The sequence below is a fragment of the Engystomops pustulosus genome, chromosome 1 (assembly GCF_040894005.1).
Source record: "Engystomops pustulosus chromosome 1, aEngPut4.maternal, whole genome shotgun sequence".
NCBI classification, from domain to species: Eukaryota; Metazoa; Chordata; class Amphibia; order Anura; family Leptodactylidae; genus Engystomops; species Engystomops pustulosus.
The window spans coordinates 156,523,729-156,550,265 of record NC_092411.1 but is presented as its reverse complement, the minus strand read 5'-3'; the positions used below and the strand labels follow the sequence as shown (position 1 = coordinate 156,550,265).

Here is a 26,537-nt window from a genome sequence, read left to right as displayed (position 1 = left end):
ACGAACAGGTAATATATAGCCCAAATGTATTCTGAGCATATTTCACAGTTATGTTCATATCTCATTCTTATCAAGCTCCAATGACGTAAGTAAAATTGCAGTTTTTAAAACAGTAAAAAGCAGTTAACAATTTAATATCTATAATGCTGCAAGCAGCACTAGTTATATACTTATATTTACTAGATATGATAGGAGCAGTAATAATGTAGATGTATGTGCACGTTTTAGTATATTCCCCCTCCATAAGTACCTGGGCCTCTTCTTCCAGCTTATTTATTTTTTTCTCTTTCAACTCAGTGGTGCAGCTGGTCATAAATCTCAGCTGCAAAGGTGGAGGGGGTTGGTTACTCCTAGTATTTCCTCCGATTTTTCTCTCTCTTTCTCTCCCTCTCTGCTCAAAAAAAAAAATCTCTTTAATTGTAAACAGCTTCTGAAGCAGACAGAAAGAAAAATTACAGATAGCACTGGGAAGAAGTTGTTAAAAGGGAAGTAGACAATACTAAAAACGTCTTGATGTTCATATAATTCAGGCATATGTCTCTCTGGAGATATTGGGGCACATTTATTTACCCGGTCCGCTGCGTTCACAGAAAGTGGCTTGTCCAACGATCATGCACTCTGCTGAGATTCACTGAGATCGTGCGCCCGATATCCTGCATGTGTCGCTTCCTCGCTCAGGTTCGCCGGAGTTCACCTTCTTCTTCCTGGTGTATGTAAGTGCATTACATACACAAATTGAAAGTTAAATCCCGCGTCCGAATCAGTCGGATTGTCCGACTGCCTGCCCCCTGATTTCTGTCGCATGAAAGCCAACTCAACTGCGCCAAAATCTGCACAAATCCCAAAAATAGAGAACAGACTGACGAAGGTGCGATCTACGACCCTTAGTAAATAAGGCCCATTATATTGGGGAAGGACTCCTCAAATAAAGCTCTGCATGGCCAGCAACCACTGGCATAGACATACATGTGGGATTTTATAAAGCCAATAAAATCTACAAGAAAGTTAGCGCTATTAGAGCTAAAGTGAATCTTTCACACATTAATAAATGTATTCCTGAGCCTTGATGCTTCTTGTGTATTTTTTTTTTTAAACTCGTTTATTGAATAATAAAAACAAATAGTCATACATAGACATTATTCTCAGTGCAGTGTCATCCTTGTTGAAGGCACCATTTTCGTGTGAAATGATATAATGGCATAAGTAGCACTGATATGTGCATATTCAATAAATACAACCATATAAAATATACAAGAACAACCATACACATGTAATGGCATACACTCATTTAACATATGGCTTCGCAATAAGTCAGAACATATGAGGAACAGTCGGGGAGCAACATGCAAAATTGTAAACATAGCAATAGTTCAATAGTTCAAGATGTATGAAGCTTGCTCCTCAATCAAGGGCAAGCTAAAGCCTCGAGCGAGGAGGACATAGCAGAGGTAGAATACATAGTGAGGGGCGAGTCACACTATTTCCCCCATACCTTAGTGAATTTTTCAGGGCGATTCCTGTGCAAGAATACTATTTTCTCATATGGAATTATGTTATTAACCAATGCTTTCCAACGAGAGCATCTGGGTGGACGAGGGTCCATCCAACGGAGCGCCACTGCCTTACGGGCCATAAACAATGCCTCTCGGAGGAAAATTCTAGTGTGATGGGGCCATTGCTCTTCTTCTAAGAGCCCAAATAAACATATAGTCGGGGAAATGTCAATCGGTGTCTCGACTATATCTATCAAGGTGTCAATTACCTCTTTCCAAAAGGTCTGTAGAAATGGGCATGCCCAAATCATGTGCCAAAAGTTGGCAGGTGAATGGTTACACCTATGGCAACTTGGGGCAGTAATGCGGCCCATCTTGTACAACCGTATCGGAGTGAGATAGCATTGGTGAATTATATAAAGTTGAATAAGTTTGTTATTAATGGAAGGGGAAACAAAGCGGTGCGACTCGAGTAGATCCACGAAGTCCTCCTCGCTTAAGGTGGGTATTAAGATCTTCCAATCTGAGAGTGCCTTGCCCTGGTTGACATCGGCTTTGGCCTGAATAAGAAAAGAGTAAATCGTAGAAATCAAACCCGCCGGTCCTTGGGACCTTACCACCCCTATCAAGGGACAGGATGAGAAAATATGGTTAGCGGTTGCTGGAAATTGGGACTGGAAGGCATGCCTGAGCTGGAAGTAACGGTATAAATCGTGTTTATGTAGTTGGTATTTAGTGGAAAATTGTTCAAATGACATAAAAACATTGTCCTGCATAACATCAGATATTCTGTGCACCCTGTGAGAGCTCCAAAAAATCGAGCCTTGTTTCGAAGAAAAATGTGACAGGCTAGGATTTTCCCAAAGAGGTGTTTCCAGGGGGATGTCTTTGTATCGGGCAAGGCGTCTACCCTCCCGCCACGCGAGTCTGGCCACTTTGTGTATTGGAAGAAGCTTTTTACCTGTCCAACAAGGGGCATGTAGGAGGTGCCAAAGCTGTTTTAAATCTAAGTGTGTTGCTAGATGTGAGTCTGGTGTACTAGGAATCCCATCTTCCACCCAGGGTCCCATGTGCTTTAATTGCCCCGCTAGAAAGTACAAGTATATGTCTGGTAAGGCCATCCCTGCCATGGATTTTGGACGCTGTAGGCTGGACAATTTCAATTTGGACCGACCTGACCCCCAAATGAAGGGGATAAACATAGATTCCATGTCTTTAAAAAAGGCTTTTGGGATGGGAACAAAGACATTAGTAGTCATATATAAACATTTAGGCTGCACGACCATCTTGATGAGGTTTATACGCCCTGCCACTGAAAGAGGAAGTTTGGACCAGATTTCAAATTTGGATTTGAAATGAGCGATCAAGGGCCAAATATTCTTAGCTAACATCTCTGATGGTGACCTAGATATAAGGATCCCCAGGTATTTGAAAGTAGGCACCCTTTCCAGTGCCTGACTGGCAACTGAGAGGCCCATAGTCGGTCTATCTTGTAGGTACATAACACATGATTTAGTCCAATTTATGGTTAAGCCAGAGTAACTTCCAAATTCGTCGATGAGATCCACTGCCCTATTGAGGGACTGTTCAGGATCAGACAAAAAGAGGAGGAGGTCGTCTGCATATAGCCCCAGCCTTTCCTCACGGGACTTGTAAGTGATGCCCCTATATAGCTGGTCACTCCGGATCTTCACCGCCAGTGGCTCCACTGCCAGCGCAAAAAGAAGCGGTGACAGCGGGCACCCCTGGCGTGTGCCCCTTGCCAGTTGGAATTGATCGGAACAGGTCCCGTTCAGAGATATACAGGCTTTGGGAGCTTTGTACAAAATGGATACCCACTTCTGAAAGACTGGGCCGAAGCCCATTGCCCGGAGGACCCCTTGCAGAAACGGCCACTCAATGGAATCAAAGGCCTTGGCCGCATCCAGCGAGGCCAAGGCCCAATCCTCTCCGGTCTCAACCCCTATCTGTAGCATGGTCTGCACTCTTCGGAGGTTATCTGTGGTGCAGCGCCCAGGAATAAATCCAGTCTGATCCCCATGGACTACCGATGCCACCACCCGGTTCAACCGGTTAGCTAGTACCTTGGTGAGAATTTTGTAATCTGCGTTGAGCAGTGAGATAGGGGCGATACGATCCGCAGTCCATGGGGTCTTTACCTGGCTTGAGCAATATGACTATGACCGCTTCATAAAAGGATGGCGGCAGACAGCTCTCCTTAAATGAACCATGAAGAACCTGAAGCAGGGCCGGGAGTAGTGATTCCTGGTATTTTATTACTGCCTCCAGAGGGAGGCCATCTGGCCCTGAAGCCTTACCCTTAGACATACTGGAAAGGGCTTCCTGTAACTCCTCTAAACTTATTGGGGCCTCTAATGAGTCTCTCTGTGCAGCGTCTAGCGTCTTGCAGGAGATATTAGCTAAGTAGTCATCTATTTGATGTGGGGTCCTATTTACCTTGGAACTATATAAGTCTTTATAAAATGACAAGAATGCTGAAAGAATGTCTCTGGTCGTGTTAACCACCGTACCTGTTTCATTCATTATTTTAAGAATAGCTGGGGAGGCTGTGTTGCGATGTATTAGATGTGCTAGAAGGCTGCTGGATTGGTTACCCAGCTCGTAATATTTTTGTTGGGTAAAGAATAAGCGCCTCTTGCTTTTCTCATAAAGACAGTTTAAGTAGTTTCTCCCCTGGTGGAGCCATGCCCTTCTGTTTTCTTCAGAGGGAGAAGCTACAAATGTTGCCTCCAAACTGCTACAGCTCAGTGCCAGCGCCTCTTCCTCCCTAGCCGCTGAGCGTTTGATATGTGAGATAGCAGACTGTAGGCAACCTCTCAAGTATGATTTAAGTGCCTCCCAATAATAACTGTAATCATTGTTAGGACTATTATACAGAATATAATCGTTTAGAAGCGCAGGAGTGCGATCCTGGTCGCCTATCACACCTAACCAAAACGGGTGTATTTTGCGCTTAGCCCCCCCTGTTGATTGATCTGAAAGCTGAAATGTTGCAAGTATTGGTGAGTGATCCGAGGGACCACGGGGAAGATGTTCCACTGATATTAGTGCCAGACATGCCTTATCGTTTCCACAAACATAATCTATACGAGACAAAGCTTCCCTTCCCGGGGTGTAACATGTATATTCTTTAGTCTCTGGGTGGCTAGTTCGCCAAAGATCCGACCATCCTATCTCACCAAGAAATTTGGCCAGAGGTGTGGGGCGATTACTCTGTGTGGTGGGGTTTGGTCCATGTAATCTATCTATAGATGGGTCTAATGTGGTATTCCAATCCCCCATACAAATGGTTAAGGATCCGGGGTAATTAGAAGCGAATCGAGCAGCCTCGTATAGAAGCGATAAGCCTGAAGAGGGGGGAATATATAGGCACAGGATGACGTATGACACACAGTTTATCCAGGCTTGGGTAAACACGTATCTCCCTTCCGGGTCCACTAATACAGCTCCCACCTCCCACCTAACCATTCTGTGAACCAGTAGAGACACTCCTCTTGAATGTGTTGATAGCATCGCGTGTGCCGACCACTGGACCCAGGGGCGATCTATTCTATTAGAATGGCCGGAGGCTATATGGGTTTCCAGCAGACATACTAAATGGGGGTTCTGAGCTCTTATGAAAGAAAATATAATATTGCGTTTGCGGGTGTCTCTCATACCCCTGACGTTCCACGTTAATACAGACAAAGCCATTTGAGTGTTACCTATTAACTAACTAACTATGTAACTAACTAACTACCACAAAACAAAACAGATAGAATACAAGATATTTATATACTAGGTCTGTCCAGTACACACCATGGACAGCCCAGGTCTGTGGGTCGTGTGCACCTCGGCGCACCCGCCGTGCCTCCCCTTGCTCCGGAGACAGTGGCGAGAGCCCCGGGGAGAGACCACCCAATAAAACAAGTATAGAAACGGGGAAGGTCTTTGTAAGTTTGGTGGAAAACTACAGACCTATGCGCCGAACACCCAGCGCACGGATAACGGCTGTCATCCGGGGCAAACTATGGATGGCATAGACTAATTTGTGCGCCTCTATGGCCGTTTGGCCTGCTAGTAACATTTATATATGTAACGGCAGAAGACCTTCTGCTAAACAAGATATGGGGCCAGGCCCAAGAACAAAAAGAGGACATAAAATCACAAATGTTGGGTACTTATCACACCAGTCCCTTTAGAGAACTGAGTCCCAGGTGCTAGCGGGAGTTTCAACGTCGAGGAGGCCTTCTCCTGGTGTTAAGCCAGTCGTCCGCTTCTTGTGGCGTCTCAAAGAAAATGGTGCGGTCTTCGGTGGTTTAGCGGGAACGCGATGGGCTCGCTCGACCGCATAGGCTGGAGACAGTGTTGCAGTGGGTATGACGTCTTTGAACCATTTCTCTATGAAGGCGACTGGGTCGTTCCCTTCCGACCTTTCAGGGAGGCCCAATATATGCACATTATTGCGTCTGAGACGGTTCTCTAGGTCGTCCGACTTGAGGGCCCATAGGGCCGCCGCCTTCTCCAGAGACTGCAGGCGTTCCGGCATAGGAGCTGTCAGGTCTTCCACTTGCGATATGCGGGTCTCGGTTTCCTTGACCCGGTCTCTGAGTCTCTGCAGGTCCTGCCGAATTAGGCCTACATCCACTCTTACCTCGTCTATCTTAGAGGTGAGGGACGTGGTTGAGGTCTGTATGGCCGTCAGCAGTTGGCTAGAAACCTCCTTGAGGGTAAGGTCGGCGTCCTCTAAATCAGATTCAAAATCCTGCTCCTGATCATCAGGTGCGGGGAGAGTGGCGGGAACCGCTGGTTCTGAGGGGCCGGCGCCATCTTGTGAGCCACGCCATGCATATTCCCGGAGTTTTGCAGCAGCCCTGGAGGTTCAGGCCTTGCTCATTCTCCGCTGGCCAAGGCCGGAGCCACGTTTGACCTTGTTGCCCGGAATCTTGACAGCAGGATATCTGCAGGATTAGGTAAGTAACGCTGGGTAAGTGCGGAGCTGCTCTTACATGCGACTGCTCTCGTCGGCCGCTTAGCCACGCCCCGCTTCTTGTGTATTTATTATATAAATTCAATGTTTTCAATAACTTTAGTAAACTATAATAAATGGGACAAAAGCCTTTTGTTGCTGCAGAGTGCCAGTAAATTTTACTCAACCAAAAAGCCCCAATATTAGGTGTGCATGGGAGGTAAATGTTAAGCAGTGTTTGTGGATGCATAGGACTTTACATTTGAGATGTTTCTCAAAGATTCTCTGCTCACCATATACAGATCTACTATAAGTTACTAAAGCGCTGTGTCTTCCTCTCCAGTTAAGCTGTGATGCCCCTGCTAACCAGACTTGGCTTCAAAGCAGATCTGAGGCTGGGAGTCCTTTCTTGTGAGAGCCGTCATGCTGAAATGGGCAGGCGTCTGCTTCCCGTAGGGTTAGAGGGACACAGAGAGGAGCAGGGGAAAGGCCGCTTTTCTTTGAAAGCTTTCCCTTGAATGACTCCGAATGCCAGGAATAGTGGAAAGAAATAGCTGCAATTCAGAAATCATTACACATGGGGAGACATACGGGGGACAGGTAGAGAAAAAATTGAAATATCACTCAAATAATCCCACAAAATCCTCCCAAGTAATGGGCTCCCTGGTGCTCCTCACTGTAATATCATGTTCAGCGTTCCACATCTCCCTGCTGTCTAGCTGTCACCTCCTTTGATGCCATTTATATAACAAGGACTGTTTAGGGTTGGCAGTGTAGTTTTAACATGGGCAGTAGGGGGTTACATTGTACCAGTTGTAATTCTTGTATGTAGACCTACACTGTCTTTCACATTCCTGCAAACAAAAATATTATAGTGATATTAAAATATAAGTAGATAATAATCAAAATCATCATTTTCTTTGTGACAACAATTTTTTGGTGACTTCAATATACTTCTTAAAGAATCCATGTTTCTGTGTCCTCTCATCTGTTCAGATCAATACAATTCTATTGTATTTGATATAGAATAGAGCAGTGGGCTTCGACCACCAGGCAGCGGCCCAAGCTCGGGCCGTGGCCAAAAACTTAAACTTGAAAAAAAAAATCTGTACTTACCTCCGGTGCTCCGCTCTTCACCCATGGATGCGGCTTCTTCTATCCTCAGTTTCCCAGCTGTGAAAGTAGAGGCATGTCTATACTCTCTGCCCGCATGCAACCACTATGATGTAGTCAGGCAGCGACACAGCCACAGTGGGTACGTGCGGGCAAAGAGCATAGACTTGCCCCTGTCCAGACTTCTGGGAACCTGAGAAAAGAAGAGGCTGGAGCCACGGGGTGAAGAGGATCACTGGAGGTAAGAGCTTATTTTATTTTTATCGGGCCTCGGCTGTGGACATTTCATTAGAGGGTTGGTGGGGAGGAACACTGCTGGGGGCATTTCATTAGGTGGGGAGCACTGCCGGGGGGATTTCATTGAGGGGGAAAACTGCCAGGGATTTTATTGGGGGGACCACTGCTGGGTGTATTTCATTAGGGGAGAACTGCTGGGGACATTTTATGGGGGGGAGCACTGCTAGGGGCATTTAATGGGGGGAGCACTGCTAGACACTGCTGAGGGCATTTGGGGTAGCACTGCTGGGGACATTGCATTGGGGCGGCTCAGCTGAGGGCATTGCATGGGGGAGCACTGCTGGGAACATTTCATTGGGTAGGGCTCTGCTGTGGACACTTTCTTAAAGTCTAAAACTCGAAGCTCAAACTTAAGTCTAAGTTTTCCCAGTTTTTTTTTGTGGTAAAACTAGGTACCTCAATTTACACTTAGGTTGGCTTACACTTGTGTATATGTGGTATGTAGATTTTTTTTGCTCACAATGACAAGCCCAAAGACAAGGGGGCATCATATGTGTGTGGGGGTTATAGAAAAATGGGTATTATAATGTCCCCTTTTCTGTAGCCGTCTTCTTATCAAGACATTAAAAAGGGGCTACAGAAAATAAAACAGCAGCAAGAAAGGGGGTATTTTAGACCAGGGACTGCAGGAAATGGCACATTGTATGGGTTGGGGTTAGATATGGCCTATTTGCGGGCCACACACTTTTTGGGTGCATTCGTCCCTGAATACAAAACGGTTGGGGAACACGTCTTTCGAGTGTCCACCATATATATTGTATATTGTACACATTTATCTTAGTATTCTGAATTTTTATCCTCTTATATTTGCAACTTTTTTGGCAAATTTGTTTAATTGCACCAAATAATCTGCGACTTAAAATCTAGATGTGGTTACATAAGAATTAGAAAGAAAAAAAAAACATACTCACAGGGGGAGATTTATCAGTATTTGAGAGCAGAACTGTTTGCTCATGGCAAACAATCAGAGCTCAGCTTTAATTCTATAAACGGATGTGGAAAAATAAAAGCTGAGCTCTGGTTGGTTTTCATTAGCAAAAAGAACAGTTCTCATCTCAGACACTTCTGATATATCTCCCCAATATGCCCGGTATGTCACCCTGTAAGATAAATCAAACAAGTCCAAGGTTATATTACCTGCTGCTCTTCACAGAAACTGTTTCCCACAAATACTACAGGCTTCAATGCACACTGAAAGTCCAACCCACAGTTCCTGATGTGAAACAAATTCTTCATATTCACCTGTGCAATTTCAAGAAACCTTTAAGAAAAGTTAGCGACCCTTTGTTATTTACGACTTACTATTTACCTAAATATTTTTAGTCTGTTGGATTGGAAAAACAGAAAGTTTTCAATTAGCAATATTAAAGAAAAAAGTCCATGTGTGTAAATATTGCTGTTCCAAACGTAAGATGTTGATCATGGTTTGCTTTTGATTCCATAAAGTGCACGGTGCTAAAAAATGGGTACTTATTACAATAACAGAAATCAGTTTGTCACATGCGTACCAGAGAATACAGGTAACAAGATAAAGCTATGCAGGCATGTGTAAATTTAAGTATTGGACATAATAGGTTGGAGGGAATAATAATTTAAATAAAGTTAAAGGACCTTTTTTCATGTTTAGTTTTTTTGGGGGGTTAAAGTTACAAAAACTGGAAAAAAGATCTTTTTTGTAATGTACAGTATATATTTTTTCAGTTTTCAAATAAACTTAAAATGATCATTATAATATGTGTGACGGTCGATACGATATATAATATGTATAGCCTCTGACTATTGGGATGACTATAGTGATTCTGCTGTTTGTTTGTTTTTAGTTTAATGGGAAACAATGTTTGTTTCTAAATAGTTATTCATATTTTGTGTATGTGTGTTTTTACTTTATATGTCCCACATGAGGTCATAAAATACCCCTGTGGGGACCTTTTCTTATTTTTATTTTAAATAACATCTATAAGAATCCCAGCTACAGGACATTGTATTCACTGCATAGTGCGTATGCCGTATGCGGTGAAGAAGGAGAAGGCAGAAGCGGTAAGAAACAACGGTAAAAACATGGTCCAGCTCCTGTGATGAGCGTGGGAGCAGGAGAAACCTCGAAAGACATCGCTGAAGACTTGCCACATGCGTCTGCTTACGTCTTTCGGAGGTGGGGGACAGGATCGAGTCAACTAATTCCAATTGAGCAATTGTAATCTTTTCTTTGATTTAATAGAGCAATTAGAATTCAATCCGATGGAGTGCATCCATATATTAAAATTTTCAGGTGCAGTTTTTGATATCTAAACAAGGAATGGAGTGGAAAAAAGAAGAGCACATTTAAATTCTATGCAGGGATGGACTAAGACTGCCATGGCCCTGTGCTATATGAATATTATAGCCCCTACAAGTCTGAAATTCGCTTCCTACATATGGAACTAGAATCAAGCTTATTGGGGAATGGAGGATGCGTCCTTCCTGCCTGTCTTTGTAGGACTGAAATGGCTCATGTGTAAATGTGTATTGAGAGTTGTTGTGGATTTTATGGTCATTCACAGTATAAAATTTGGTGTGTTGTTTTGGATAGCTATGGGTAGCCTAGAAGGCTGGGGCCCCGTGATACTGCCCAAACCGCCTATATTATCATACACTATTGATTATATATTCTTACCCTGCTTTTGGTTTCAAAAACAGCAACAGAATATCTGAACACGTGGCTGCACCCTGAGGATAATTTTAATGGTGACTTTGAGGATGTTTTTCAGGTCATAAACTAGTGAGTAAATGTGTGCTTACAGCTGTGATTCCATACATGAGCAAACTCAAGAAAGGAATGAAGATACCTTTTTCAATAACCAACTACCTTGGGGTGCACCAAGCCATGGTGGGATGTAGCCGATTTTTCCAGTCTCCACAGTTTTGAGCAACTAAATATACGAGACATGCCAACCTGGATCATCTCTAAATGCTTTAATCTGCAATGAGAAATACAGCAGATCAGACAGGAACTGGGAGCTTTTCTAAGCAGAGAGCTGAATGCAAGAGTCTGGGACTCAGAAATAACATTATCCACCCCAGGTTATTGAAAGAGTTAAAATTAAAAACTGTTCTTTTCTGCCCCGTACTAAAAGCTTACCCCACTTTTCCCAGCAGATATCATACCATACACTTGTCCAGTATTTGGAGTGTGTGTTTCCAATGGAAGCACTTGAGTTGATCAACGCTAAAAAGTAAAAAAAAAAAACTGAAAAAAAGGCCACAGCTGTGTGAGCTTAAGCTGTGTTTCAGGAGCCAGCTCTCTGCAGGAGGAGTGATCTTGGAAATGGGCTAGAAGCTTGGAACACTGCGGCTCAGGGTCCTGAGGGAGCAAATTGTGGTTTTGGAGAATTTAGAAAGAAGGTATTTGCAGCTCAGCTCTTAAAGTGATCTGCATTTCTCAGCCAGAAAAAGCTATGAAGATGGTGGATCTGACTTTGTTAGATTTTCCTAAACTGCATTTAAAGCAGACATTACCCCATTTTCATAGTTACCATGTGGTCATAGTTTTTGTGCGCTAAGGGAGGTAGTAAATCGGTATATCACCTGTTTATCTTCTAATTAATATGAGATTAAATATTGATATTAATATGTTAATAAAGATAACTTTTATTATTAGAAGACCAATGCTATAATTTAAAATATGGTGAAGTATAATACCATACATTCAAAGTGTTTTGTGAATTTAATAAATAATTTATTAAAAACGATTATTATAAACCTTTGCCATAATTATCCCTAAATAGTTCCTTTCCATGGCTGCAATGTTAAAAAATCAGTTTGTTAAGTTTTATATGCAACTCACCTAATGTGAATCATTCACAATAATGTCATGCGTATTAAAATTGACTTGTTTTGCCCTGCCTCCTTGTTCCTGATTGACAGGTCTGAGTCCTATGATATTCTGCCATATGAAACATTGGGAGAGAGCTCTGTTACATCATTGGGCACTTCATGTCATATGACCAATGTGATGTCATCTAAGGTCCTTTACCCAGTTACATTTACAAAATCAACCACATGTATAGATCTGATCATATGAAATCACAGCCTGCCTCCATGGATGCACATGGGGAGAAGTACAAGTCCATGGAGGCATGCTGTGCTTCTATGTGATCAGATACAAATATGGGGTAGACGTTGCAAATGTAAGTGGGTAAAGGACCTTAGATGACATCACCCTGGTCACTTGCTATTAAGTGCTAAATGCTGAGAAGAGGCACGGGACATGATAAGGCGTAGATGGGATGGGCCATCTGAGCAGGATATGTTCCCTCTGATGCCAGGTGATATAAGATTAAGTTGATTAATGGGGATATTAGGGAAACCAATTTTAGGTAAAAGAAGTTTGTCCGTTAGTTAATAGAGCTCTATGGGAACCTGTCACTAGCTGTATTTGTGAAAATTTGTTGACAGGTTCCCTTTAATATTTGTAACAGTTTTTCAATTAGGTAAAAATAGTATAAATGTGTGTTTGATCACACATTTACACCTTTCCATTGAGCATTTCATTTCAGATTTTCATGTGAAATTTTTGCTTAATACTACAGTAGTATTTAAGTGAACATGATTTTGCCAAAGAAGTGTTGAAATGCTGAAATTTGTTTGAGATCTGCAGCATTTCAGTTTTCTCCTGAGGATCACCCTTTTTCCTGATTTTGATAAGAATCTTACCTTTCAGACTGCATTAGGCTTGTGGTTCTGCAGCTTGTGCTTCCACCTATGCCCAAATCTCTGCTTTTATATATCAAAGAACCACAAGAATTATGTGAATTGAAACATTCTTATGTTAAATATTTCACCAAATGTATTTTTCTATGTACTATATAACCAAAGATACGGGTGTCTGAAGTGACACTCCCTGTGCATCCTCTAAAAGGGACTCATCTGATGCAGAAAAAAAACTCTTTTCATCTAATTTTCATATAACTTTAGAAGCATTTTTTATTTAGGTACAGTAGTGAGATTTCTCATAAAATAGAATTCTAGAAAGGACATTTCATAACTTGCCCTAGAGTGCTGCTAGTTTAATGCATTTAATTAGCTTACATTCAAAGTACACCCAGATTTTCAATGCAGACTATGGGGCATATTTATCAGGACCTCTGCGCCACGCCAGCCCTGAAATAATCGCAAGTGCTAGCTTATTGCTAGCACTTGCGATTATTTACCCCGATCCGCCACCTTCACGCCAGTGGGGTGTGGAGGGGGGGCGCGGCCGGCCGAGCGGAGGGCGCAGCCGGCCAGAAGTGGGCCGGAGCGGGGCGTTACTGTCCCTGTGCCTGCGCACTCGCTGCTGCCGGAAGCCTCTTGATGTATGCCGCTGCGAACACGAGCGCCAGCGTATGATAAATATGCCCCTATGTGTGGTTAGCCTTACATGGCACCATAACCAAAGCAGTCCACATTTCACTTAACCACTGGTGAACGGATATTCTATATAATATTGACCTCTAGTACATTAATACTTTTGCCTACAACATACAGTACAAGAAAAAAGTACAGGACACTTTCATACAGGAGTATTTATTAGTTAGAAATTAGCATTTTAACAAGTGTCAAAATTTGCATCGAGGATAAAATGAAATAATCCAATGTCCTTAACTTTTGAGATGAAAAGTCAAACAAAACTTTTAGATTAGTCCTCTTCTATATAACAGGGACGTTTTACAATGAATGAGCAGATTCCAGAATTAATTTAACAACTCCAGGTATCTGCGGACATTTGATAACACAAAAAACAACTTTAGGTCCCATGATAAACAAGATGAGCTTACAGTAGGTAAGAAGGGGATGTAAAGGTTAAGAGATGGGTTATGTAGATTTACCACTTTATTTATGGTGGTGTGAAACAGAAAAGGAGCTGCAGTTTCCCATTAGACTGTTAGACACTGAATGTTCTTGTCCATTGAATACCTTACTGTCATGACAGCCTACAATAGAAAGGTCTACTAAAACAGTTTATTTTTATTTTTTCGGAAAAGAAAATTGTCAAAGGAAGTGTTTACAACGGTTTCAAGCTCAAAATAAAATTAGGTACTGGTATGGTATGCAAGGATAATGGACACATTTAGGAGCACCTCCCCCCCATACCATTCTCCCTTTCGGCATGTGGTGTTGTATCAGGAATCGCTACTTTGGGTACCGTGCCAAGCCTCCCTGGAATTTTGTTTCTTTTTTTATTTGTTTTTTTAAAATATATAATATATGACTTAAGAATCATATTATTGTGTTTTGTTTGGCTGAATTTCCTAATACCCCTAGTCGCAAAGTTATCAATGGTATTAATAATAATCTTTATTTATATATCTTATTATTACCATTGATACTGATTACCATCAGTCAATCCAACTGGTGTGGGGTCCTTCTCTAACTGTTTTACAACTGCAATTATATAACATAACAATTAATACAAAAGTGTGGCTAACTTCCACCTTATAAGATGTGATTTCATTTGCCTTTCTCAGCTAAAGGGCTATCATTGTTGTGTTATTGCTGTAGCTAACCGATCAGATTTCCTAATACTTAATTACTAGCAACAAATTAATGAGTATACACTAAGTAAATGTAGTGGAGACATTTCTACTGCTCATTGTGACATCTTGTACTAATTGAGTGGTATTAGCACAGCCAATACCAAGGTGGAGTCATGCCAGCATACTTTTGGCAAGGGTATTTGCAATTGGATAGGTGAGAATAGTAGTGGGGTGTTATTTAACATGTATTGATGTTATGCAAGCAATGTAGCCTACAAGTTTCAGAAGCCAACTCAACAAGACGCTAAAGAAAAAGATTCATAAGTGCTGTACTATGAGTGTGACTTCTATATTGTATATCCATGGCATAGCTTTGTGTGTTACATAGCGAAATGAAATGATTTACAGTCTGCCATGAGAGGTTGTGTTCTTTTCAGGTTTTCTACACTCTATTTACGGTAGAGTATGATTTTATGAGGCTTTCACTTCCTGGGTCTTTTTGTACAGTATTTTACTATCACTCCTTGTTATTGAATAAATTGTTAAAACTGTCAACCAATAGACATACATGTCTATACATGTGTCTATCTATCTATATATCTATCTATCTATCTATCTATCTATCTATCTATCTATCTATCTATCTATCTAATATATAAGTGTAAAATATTTTTCAAAAATCTTTTCATGCACGGTCCTCTACCCCCACCACTTGGGGGTGGGATGGGTGATAACCTTAAATGGGAGCCCCCATTTTTTACACCATATTAATGAAGACCGTGCACCACTTTTGATGAATCTGGCGTACCCTGCATTCTCCACAGGCAAACTGCACATAGTGCAGTAAGCGCCACTTTTGATAAATGTGACCCAATCTGTTTGGTTCATCTGAACTCTGTTGTTATGCTACAAACCCTTTTGCAAACCTCTTTTAGTAAAGCAGGACAGTTTCAAAGTGTTTGGTAATTTACACATACAGGGCATATTTCCAGGAACAGAAAATTGAACAACAATTAACGGTTTATCCAGCCATTGTGCGTTTCCCATATATTATGAAGATTATCAATATACCATATATATCATGCTATACAGGCGGTTCCCTAATTAAGAACACCTGACTTACAGACGACCCATAGTTACAAACGGACCTCTGGATGTTGGTAATTTACTGTACTTTAGCCTTGTCTGAGGTTACAATTATAAAATATACAGTTATGACTTGCATACAAATTCAACTTAAGAACAAACCTACAGACCCTATCTTGTACGTAACCCGGGGACTGCCTGTATCTCATTAAAGAAAACACTCCAGAAGGAATATAGTTTATTTATTTATCAATTGTGGCATATGGGCCATCTTTTTGTCACACGAATAATGCTGTAATTTAGATTATAGATTGATGTTAGATTGTGGTGCAAGGGCTTAATGAATTGATGCACAACTGAAAAGCTTTAGAAGGGTATCTCCATTCATGAAGGTGGAATAGAACTCCATAGACAGCTTTTTTGCTCTAAAAAACTAGAAGTGCAAGAAATGTGTTGAATTCTCAAGTGGTGGCCAAATTGTGCACCTAAATTAAGAAAAAATTGTGAGTGTTGGCAAAGCACCAATAATGTGGCATCGACACTTCATAAATAAGGTGCAGCAAGGGGAAAAAAGCAGTTTTCTGTCAGAAATTCAATGAAAGCCCCCAATATGTTGTAATAGGTTGTTGGTCAGCAAAATATGTACAGCCATGAGAGGCAATATACAAAATTTTATTTGGCCAAGTGCCTCTTTCCTGTAGTCACATTGTGAATTCTTCAGATGAGTCATGTATTAATAGATATCAGGACATGCTTAGTGTAAGTAATGGAACTCAGGGAACACAGGCCCAGCCCTGGCTAATAGGGTTTTGTGTTGCTGCCTTCCATATTTATATATAGATCCAATTACAAGTACTTCTTCATAGCTCAAGTATCTCAGAATGAACTTCGCTACCCAGCATAATGAAAAGTGTTCCTTAAGATGTAAGCTCTTTTCAAATGGCAAGAGTCGAGCCTCCCATCAAGTTAATGTCATGTTATTATTTGTCACAAGTTGTTGCCAGAAAGCTAAATGTTTGTGGTGCGTCTGCATTTATGGAGTACTTCAGTCCCTACAATTAGTACTTCTTGTGGTACAAGACGCCACTGTAGATATTTGGGCCCATGGAAGGGTTCAAGGTGTAATCGTAAACTGGATCACTAGTAATTATGCTTCTGAATGTATTCTTTCTGACCCTAGAATCTACAAGATCATGTGTATTCTATGTTGTAATGAATAATGTAGGTGAGGTCGATCTGTCATCAGCGCGCCCATGTCTATATATCTAATTACACACGTTACTTAACGGATTGACTGTCCCAGCATAAATGCAATTACCAGTGTAGAAATAGAGAATGAGCCAAGCTAGAAGGCTTTCTCAGCAGCGAGGGACATTCCCCTCATTTCACAATCTTCTTTCTGTTTCATATGGTAGATTGATTACTGGATATCCTGGATTTCTCTCCATGCTCTATTTTATTTCAAAATACAACTGGAAGGTCAGGCCGGGAAAGCAGGTGGCTGATACTTCATTGGGTGACATGTCTGTCATAATCTAGCTATATGCCTGTCCTATTAATTAGAAGTCTGCAGAACTGTTATTGTTTTCCAGTTTTGTAAATTCACGGGCAGGAAAGTTGATGTAGATCCATTCAAAGTCTTAAAATGTAATCTTACCACTTTATGGTAGGTTACCACTTTAAAGATGACCTGTCCCCCTCAAAAACAGCACTAGTGCTAAAACAAACGCAGCAGTGGTGGCGTTACCAGAAACCTCCGATATTGCTAACAAACACTGCTGCTCTGTACACTGGAAATTTATTCATGAGGGGGTGTCCGAGGCGCTGCCTCTTCCCGGACTGCCCTGTTCGCTCCATAGGCCAGCTGTGACTGCTGTGCATCACCGCCCCTAAACCCTCCCCCTCATGAATACGCCAGACTGCTTTGAGTGCAGTCAGCGTTCCGATAACATTAGCAGTGTAACACTACTGCGACTGTTTTAGTACTAGGAGCTGCTTATGCAACATCCCCCACAGCGGCCTAGCCTTTTCTTGGGGCCTGAAGGCAGCTCATGTCATGGTGCTTGATATGGGGACTGGAGGGCTGTCCTACAGCCTGGCAGGTCTCAAGCAGGTGGAGTGTGCAAGAAATAAGGAGGGAGAGGCTGATGTACTGGTTCTCCCTGGGGCAACCCCGGAGTGTCTGTAAGATAGGTCCCTGGGTAATGGATGGGGAGTTCGTGGAGGTAGACAGCCATATCCAGGGATCAGATGGAGGCAATGTTGTGCAAATTAACTCATGGTTCTTTATTGAACAGGTAGCAGGCAACAGGCCTAAACGGTTAACAGCAGATTCTGGTACTGGAGTGGTTGTGGAGAGGGTCCTCAGGAATAAAACACCAGCCTGGTAGTAGATGCAGGCTGGGAGATTTTGGATGGAGCTGTGTCCAAAAGTCTACACTCTCAGACTCCTATAGTCTGGACTGGACCTTGTGCTAAAGAGCATGTGCTCAATGACAAGACCTTGTGCTCCTCCCTGCCCGGTTGTTTTATCCTCCTGGTCAGATAGTAGCACCTCTCCATCCACACTCCAGTTTACAATACAGCCAACTCATTGGTCAATACCTTACACCCATTTTCAGGCAGGATCTACAGCTGCTATTACATAATGACCAGGTTCCAGGACCTTCATAGAAGGTTTGTAACTCCACCTAACAGCTCCTTACCTGGAGAGGGCATTCTACGCAACTACAAGCCTGCCTATGTATTGGCAGGGGTGTTGCACTTACTTTAGTAAGCAGCTCCTAGTGCCATTTTTGAGGGTGACAGGTCTTCTTTAAAGATTATATGGGTGGATTAATCATAATATATATTCTTGGAATCCCTTCCATCTTTCTGAGGGTGCTTGGATAATAATCTTTAGGGTTTCAGGGAATTTTACATTTTCTGTACTTACCCTGCAAAAACTGTAGAAAAATACAATAAATGATCTAAAACTTAGTATGGTGTTTCCTCAGGTTACAATATTTGACCTCAGAATGGTTTTTTGTGAACCATCTCAACCTTAAACCATATTCAATGTAATGTTTAGATTAGCGATGATATATGTAACTGGCTGTATCAGCACTGGTAAAACACTTCTGCCTTATTTCATTGTAGGCATATCCAACCAGCAGGTACTGTATTAGTAAAGTGTATGTACTACTTGTGCCAGGATAATCTGTTTCTTTGTGTGTACTATGCAGGACCTAGAAGAAGACTCTTTACCCAAAATAAGCTATAATTTAAAGCCTCCCACAGCTCCTGCATTTATATTTATGCTTTCTTCTTTTTTTTCTCCTTTTTTTGTTGGCTTTTTTATGGTTACAGAACCAATTACTAATTTTCTTTAAAGAAGTTTCCCCTCTAAAGACACTCTACCTCTATTAAAGGTCTCGCTGTATGTGAATGTAGCACCAGTGCACATGTATGACCAGGAAATACGGAGTAGCAGTAATTCATGCACACTGCTCCATTCAAGTGCTTCACTTCCAGTGATTATAACAATAATTCCTTTATTTATATAGCGCCAACATATTTCACAGCACTACACAGACCTTGCCAGATCAGTCCCTGTCCTCATGGGGCTCACAATCTAATCAACCTACCAGTATGTTTGAAATGTGGGAGGACCTGGAGGAAACCCACGCAAACACGGAAAGAATGTACAAACTCTTTGCAGATATTGACCTGGATGAGGCTTGAAAACAGGACCCCAGTGTTGCAAGGCTGTAGTGCTAACTACTGAGCCATCATGCTGCCCAAGGGATGTGAGACTTACTCTTTATCTTGTGAATTGACTTCATAACTTCCCTTTTAAAAGGCTACAGCAGTCGTCCCAGAACAAATTAATGTAAGAAATGGTGGGAACCATGCAAAAAGAAACTTCTATTTAAAGTATCAGGGGTAGAGCATTTTAAGTTGGTAGGGAAGCAGATAAGTTATCAAATCATCCTATTGTGAATGGGAAATCCAAAAGCAGTATCAATATTAACTAAAAAGACACCATTAAGAACACCTGACTTACAGATGAACCCTAGTTACAGACTGACCTCTTTGCCCACTGTGACCTTTGGAGAAGTCTCTGGATGCTTTACTATAGTCCCAGGCTGTAATAATCAGCAAAAAAAAAGTTAAAAATCCAATTGCCATAGGGACAGAAATTTTTTTTTCTAGAGGTACAATTATAAAATATACAGTTCCGACTTCCATACAAATTGAACTTAAGAACAGACCTAAAGAACCTATCTTGTATGTAACCCGGGAACTGGGTCAGTGCTTCCATTAGAAATAGTATTCTTGGGTTCATGGATCACATTGATACCGTCAACTTAATGTTGAAAGCCCAAAAGCCCAGTTATGAATAGTGTAATGTTAAACCTCTCAGGTAAACCATGTGACTGTAATTACCTTGTTCATTTATCCTAATCATCCAACTTCCATCCATCAGTGCCTTCCCTCCTCCCTGACCCGCTCTTCTCTCCTCCCTTTACTATTCTCCTCATTTATGTCTCAGGAGATCTCTAGGATTCCATTAGAAGCTATTTGACAGCTGTTATAGTGTAACGCATCCGTCCAAAAGTGACCTTTCGTAAAATATTTAACAGTATAAGTGGGTTACCTTACAAAATCTATCCTTTTAAATAGTACTGAATGGGTAGTCATATTTTGTTGGGAAGCCATGAATAATTGATTTATTGAGAGTCTGTGAATGGAAACCATTATTTGCTTGTCTGTTTATGTTGAATTATGTACTGTTAACCCCTTTATAGAAAGAAAAAATACTGTATTTTCCAGGAGGTATGTGCTGTAGTGCTTCGAGAAGGGAATTTAAGGAGGTGCTTTAGTGGCAGGAGCTTCGGCACTTTAGTTGTGCTGATCGGTAAGGGTTGATGAAGGCCCCACACTGGCCAAACATTGTGACCTAGCCATTAGACCCAGCCATCAGTGTTTACATTCCAGGGAACTCTTTTGTTGTTTATAAATTTTAAGGTTTGTTCAAATTACTTTTTACCACTATCAACAGCATGCATCCTTTTGGCATGCAAAAGCTGTTCTATGTATAGGCACAGGCATGGGCAGCATTTTAACAAGGGACAATTGTACACAGGGAACACCAAACTTTTTTCCACAAAGTAAGTTAGGCCCTATCCACAAAAAAAGGAAGCATTGAAAACATCATCAAAAATCGCAAAAATCACCCACAGCTCCGTACACCAAAGTATAAAAAAGTTATTAGCGTCAGAAGATCAGGAAAAATAAAATTGTACAGGTGGTTTTAATTTTTGAAAATGTATGAAAACTTTATAAAATCTATGCAAAGTTATCCCCGTGATCGCAGCGGCCCAAAGAATAAAGTAGACATGTCATTTGGGGTGCACACTGAAATCTGTAAAGTCCAAGCCCCCAAGAAAACAGCCCAAATGCGTTTTTTTTCACCATTTTCACTGCATTTGGAATTATTTTCCTGCTTCCCAGTACACAGCATGGAATATTAATTACTGTCACTATGAAGTCCAATTTGTTATGCAGAAAAAAAGCTGTCACAGAGCTCTTTACGTGTAAAAATATAAAAGTTATACATTTTTGAAGGTGGGGAGTGAAAAATGGAAATGAAAAAACAAAAAAGGGTTGATAAGGGGTTAAAAGTGCCCAGTCAGATAACATGTTAGTCTTGGGTTGGAAGACATTTCTCACATTGACATTCAAAGTTCTGCTTACAGATCTGAAGTTTATATTTCGCGTCTGAGGAGCAGTAAGGATTTTAGTGGAAAGGAAGAGTAGGAAACTTTTGTATCAACCTCCTTAAGGTGGTCATATGGTATCTAGACTTGTTTGCCTCAGCTGACATCTGAGTGTTGGAATTCCTTTAGAATGATATAATGATTAGGAGAGGCCAGTTCATTGACTACATATGGCTTGTAACTTGTGTTTTTGGAAGTGCACATGTAAAAGCTTCATTGCTACTTCAGTAAATTACCAAGGTCACTCTAAAGCACTGGCATGCACGAGGAATGGTTTCAAAGATAACTTCTTTCTGAGGTTTTACATGCTTCATATCATTGATACAACACTTTGGTTAAAATAAACAGTATTTTGGCATTATGCTGTGTACATATATTGGAAACTCTTGCATTCTCATAACCTTCCAGATGTATGACAAAAAGAGTCTCCTTTTAGTATACATTTATACATACTCGCCTAGTACTGGTAGGTAAAAATCTAGATATTTAGGTTCAATCTCCTGTGGCTGCAAATAGCCTGCCCAGGAGAATCCAGTTGTATGCAGGACCCGTGCAAATCACACATCTATTAAGACCAGGGCCAGGATAAGACAAGACCACGCTGACAACATTTTGGTGCCGGTTGTCACATCTTAAGCCACAATTGAATTAGTAAATCTTTACCAAAAATTTTATTGCTTTTTATTAATAGTTGAGGAGACATAGTTCTTTTGGAGCTTTATCAATATCAATGTTTTGTGCCTAAAGTTTAATGTAATGTCATTGCAGAAGTGAGTGTTATTAAAGGGTACCCTTGCATTTTAACAAACCTGCCTTTCATAAAGATTACGATGGCCACTACTCCCCAATTATGTTAGTGACAATGAGCCTTATATCCGGAGACCTGGACTTTCCATATGGAAATAGTATTGTGCAAGAAACACAATCCACATATATAAACATCCAATGTGTATGCAATAATGAAAGGTTGGGAGGACATTCACCCAATAACAGTCATGTGTTTTTTCAGACATGTTCCTTTATTCCTACAATAATATTGCATACCAGGGGAGAGGGGGTGATGTGAACAGTGCATGGTTCAAGCGACGCCCGTTTCGTGCTCACATCACTTTTTCCAGCTCGTTAACAATCATTTGCACTTAAATGGGTGTTCTAGTGCACTGTTGGACCATGCAACAGATTTATCATGCAAAGTCCGACAGACTTGTTAAAGGTGCACACCCCATGTTAAAGGTGCAACAAAAAAAATGGGGCACTCTGTTGGAGCAGTGCAGGGAGCGCTAAATTCATGAAGAGCAGGCGCCACAAATCCTGAATCTGGCGTCCTCTGCACACTACATAGACAAACTGCACAATTTTTAGTAAATGTGGGACATTGGGGCAGATTTATCAAGCAGTCTGAAAGTCAGAATATTTCCAATTGCCCATGGCAACCAATCACAGCTCCCCTTTAAAATATTCATGAGCACTGGTGAAATGAAAGCTGAGCTGTGATTGGTTGCCATGGGCAACTGGAAATATTCTGACTTTCAGACTGCTTGATAAATCTGACCCATTGAGTGGAAAGTTAGTTCTTTGGGTTTTGCAATGCACTTTTCGTGTGACTGTCATTGTCTCTCTCTGGCTGTAAATGTTGCTCTTGTGCAGGCTCTCATGCGGTGGCAGCGTGTGTCTCTACAATGAACATTGACACGGACATGCTGCGTCCCATCTGCAACTGTTGCTATAATTAACTGTACACACCTGACTAAGCCTTCAATAGCATTGAAGAAACAAGTCACTGTAGGATCTAGGGAAATTCAAGCTTTCCTTCAAATCGTGTAGAGGATTTGTGCAGAAAACTGTTATAAAATACAGTTAATTATTTATTGCTTTGAAAAGAAATGTTCCAAGCCATTCAAGCATGTTTGAAGGATGATATGGTCTGTAAGGGTATGTTCACATGGCATTTTTCACTGCCTGTAAAATCGGAAGCCTGTGAAATCCCCTTATAAAATTTTAGCACTGTTAGGCGTGGATTTGTTTTTTTTATAAAACACACATATCACTACAAATCTTCTTTATAACATAATTTATCATTTCCATATATTTTTTCTTTTTAGCAGCTATCTAAATCAGAAACCACCTCCATACAGTCCATGCACTTTGAAAACCAAGAGTACCATTTTGATGTAGTATCCATACATTATAGGCATTAGATTTACTGATCCCTTACTGGAATCAGAGACTTGAGGACATGAGCCTTGACCTTTTAACATACATCGGGTGTAGGTGAGCTAGTAAAAATTGTAATCTCTATAATAGAAGGCACCATATTTTGTCATTTTTACAATTTTTCTTTTCTTTGCACAATTTCTAAATAACATCCCCTGTAAACTGTTTACAAGAAGCCTAGTTACTGTGCACAGATCTTATTATTTTCATTTCCATGTAGTACTGCACATTTTCTCTTTGTTTTATCCCTGCAACATTCTGCAGTGTAGTAGAAATTCTAATTTGTTCATAATTTTAATTTTTTTATGTAATAAGTGTTGTATTAGATTATTATCCAAGGTAGAAAATATTATTTCTGTCCAGGAAGGTTAGGCTGCTGTGATGATAGAGATCGGACCTCCTCCAGCTAAAAACTAATTCATTTAATCTTAGGCGACTTGTACTTCTTGTCCCAATGCTGGCTAAACCTTGGCATGTTTTATTTGATGGTGTTTTGCAGACAGTAAAGAAAGGAGGAGCAGAACAAAATTTCAACAAACTTGTTGCTGTCAAAAATGTGAGAATAACATGTTCCTAGTGTTGTGTTCCAGACAAGAAAAAGGCTGCAGTGCCATCTATTGCCAGATCTCTAGCTAAATGCCTAGTGAAGGCCAGTGTGACTATGCCAAACATTTATCTCCTTAGCTGGATAGAAAATGATTTTATTAATTGCTTCATTTATCCCCCTTCTTTTTGCCTAAATACGATTGGCTGGGCTGGTACCTAGCGGGATTGGGCTCACAGACTCAAACCAGTGACTGCCATATGTCTCTTATTAGCCCTGGACGATAATTGCAAGGCAGCAGGAAGAAGCATTATTAAATATCAAAGCAAATGCTTTCATGGTAACCCCTTATGTACCAGATGTAAAAGCAGCACAATGCCTTCACCTCAGGCAATAAATAGTTTTAGAAGCCGCAAGATGTCACATGAGAACACTATGTTGCATGAATATTCTTCTAAATTTGTGGCTGTGTTGAACAGTAGGATAGAGGTAATTTTAATACTTTGGATACATGAACTTGCTTAAAAAGCGATCACACATGCAGCAATATATACATGACTTTTATTTGTAAAATTTAGCAGGCATATTCAAAGTCAATTTGTAAGATCTTTATAAACTGGAAAAAGGAAAATAAATGAATGCGTCCAGGACTTTGAAATGAAATTCATGACTTCCTAAAGAGAGGTCAATGTCATATAATTAGGGTTCCAACACCTGGAAGCCCCTGGATATCTACTGCTATGGCCAAACAGACTGCACAAACATAGTGGGTAAAAAAATACACCCATCTGTCAACTGTATAAGGTTTCTCTGTTGTTCAGGGTCAAAGTGGTTGTGAGATGCAAACTGTGATGACTGGTTTCTTTCTGATTTGTAAAAATATATTTAATGGGGTTGGCCACTATTAGAAAACTTTACTAGGGTGTAGTACAAGACCCCAATAGGGTCACCCATATACCCTCTTGTAAAGTTTGAGTAAAGCTGCCAGAAATTCCTGTGACATCCTGAGTCCTGCTTTCCCGATAGCTTTACTCACCAGGGTAAATACTATTTGGGTGGCCTTATGAGGGTGTTGTATTTACCCTAGTAAAGTTTTTACCCCAATAAAATTGTGACCAACCCCTTTAATATGTATCATATGTCTTATTCCTTGTCTTTATAGAAACGACACTAAAATAAATGAACACATTGTGACGACACTATAGAACATACAGTTCCCATTTAGTTACCTGTTTTAGGCATAAATTTACATAAACCAATGTTATGCAATTATTTTGTCTTTGGCATGTAGAGCTCCCTGTTACACACATGAAGAAGGATAACCTGCTGGAATTTGCAGTAGGCAAGTGCTGGAAACATAAAATGTTTAGAGACACAGATGCAATGTTCATCCAGTCAAGGGATAGATTGCATACCCTATACCAGCGGTGGCGAACCTATGGCACGCGTGCCAGAGAGGGCACGCAGAGCCCTCACTGCTGGCACGCGCCCCATCCTCCCAACCACTGCCAGGTGCAGACAACCACTGTCCACACCTGGTTGTCATGGCTGCTAGCAGTATCGGAGCTGCGCTCCGATACTGCTAACAGCCATGACAGTGCAGGGCGCCGACACTGCCTCCTCTGTCACTCCGATCACAGCAGCACACAGGACGGTAAGCGTCCCAGCGCTGGCAGCGAAATGATGTCATTACGCTGCCAGCGCTGGGGAACCTTACTCCGTGTGTGCTGCAGTGATCAGCCGGAGGAACGCCGAGTCTGAGGTGAGTGTATTTATTTATTTTTTTACTTCGGCGCTTCCACAGATAGATAGGAAGGCTGATTTCCTGCCCGCTCCCGCACCTCCCATAAAACTCCGCCCGCAACCGGGCCGAAAGTCAGTGCACAAACTGCGCCACAAGCACTACCACAAGCACACACCCCCCCCTGCCCCCGCGCCCGAACCCCAGCCTGTTCTGCCCGCTATCGCAATTCAACCACCCCCCCCCCCCCCCCCCCGCAAGAACTCCGGCCGCTCTCACTAACGCCCCCCCCCCCGCTCAACTCCAGTCACTGCCTACCCCCCCCCCCCCATCACCCTCTCCCCTGGAACTCATGCCTCATAACCAAACTGCCCAGAACTCCAGATGCTGCATCCCCCCCCTGGAACAACATACACCTGAGCAAGAGTAAGTAACATATGTATTTTTATGTATGTATTTATGTATATGCATATTATATTATAAATTTATATGTGCATTTATATATACCTGTGTGAGGGCTTATATTTTGCGTAACATATTTTACTTGTCATTTATTATTCCATGTCGTGTACTGGGAAGCTGTAGATTTTAATACTTTTGCTGCTCCAAATCATTTGTCTCCTTTATTCTTTGGTTCGGTCCTATCACAGTGATACCAGATTTGTAGGTTTTATTGTGTTTTAATGCTTTTTCTATAATTAAAACAGTGTACGAAAAAGAAAATAGTTTCGCCATCTTGTGACGCTAATAACTTTAGTGCACGGAGCTGGGGAGGGGTGATTTTTTTGCTTAATGAGCCGTTGTTTTCATTGCTACCATTTTTA

General features: G+C 41.4%; 1 protein-coding gene and 1 long non-coding RNA gene across 2 annotated transcripts in view; one reads left to right on the top strand and one right to left on the bottom strand.

The window, feature by feature from the left end:
- The window catches only part of SSBP4 (single stranded DNA binding protein 4), a 244,442-nt gene that overhangs the window by 194,738 nt on the left and 23,167 nt on the right, over positions 1-26,537 (top strand). The gene's annotated exons all lie outside the window — the stretch shown is intronic.
- LOC140095942 (uncharacterized) lies at positions 6,624-10,825 on the bottom strand. The gene is made up of 3 exons (XR_011850072.1): positions 10,698-10,825; positions 9,010-9,133; positions 6,624-7,316 (listed from the first exon to the last, which is right to left on the bottom strand). It is a non-coding gene; the product is annotated as an uncharacterized lncRNA (long non-coding RNA).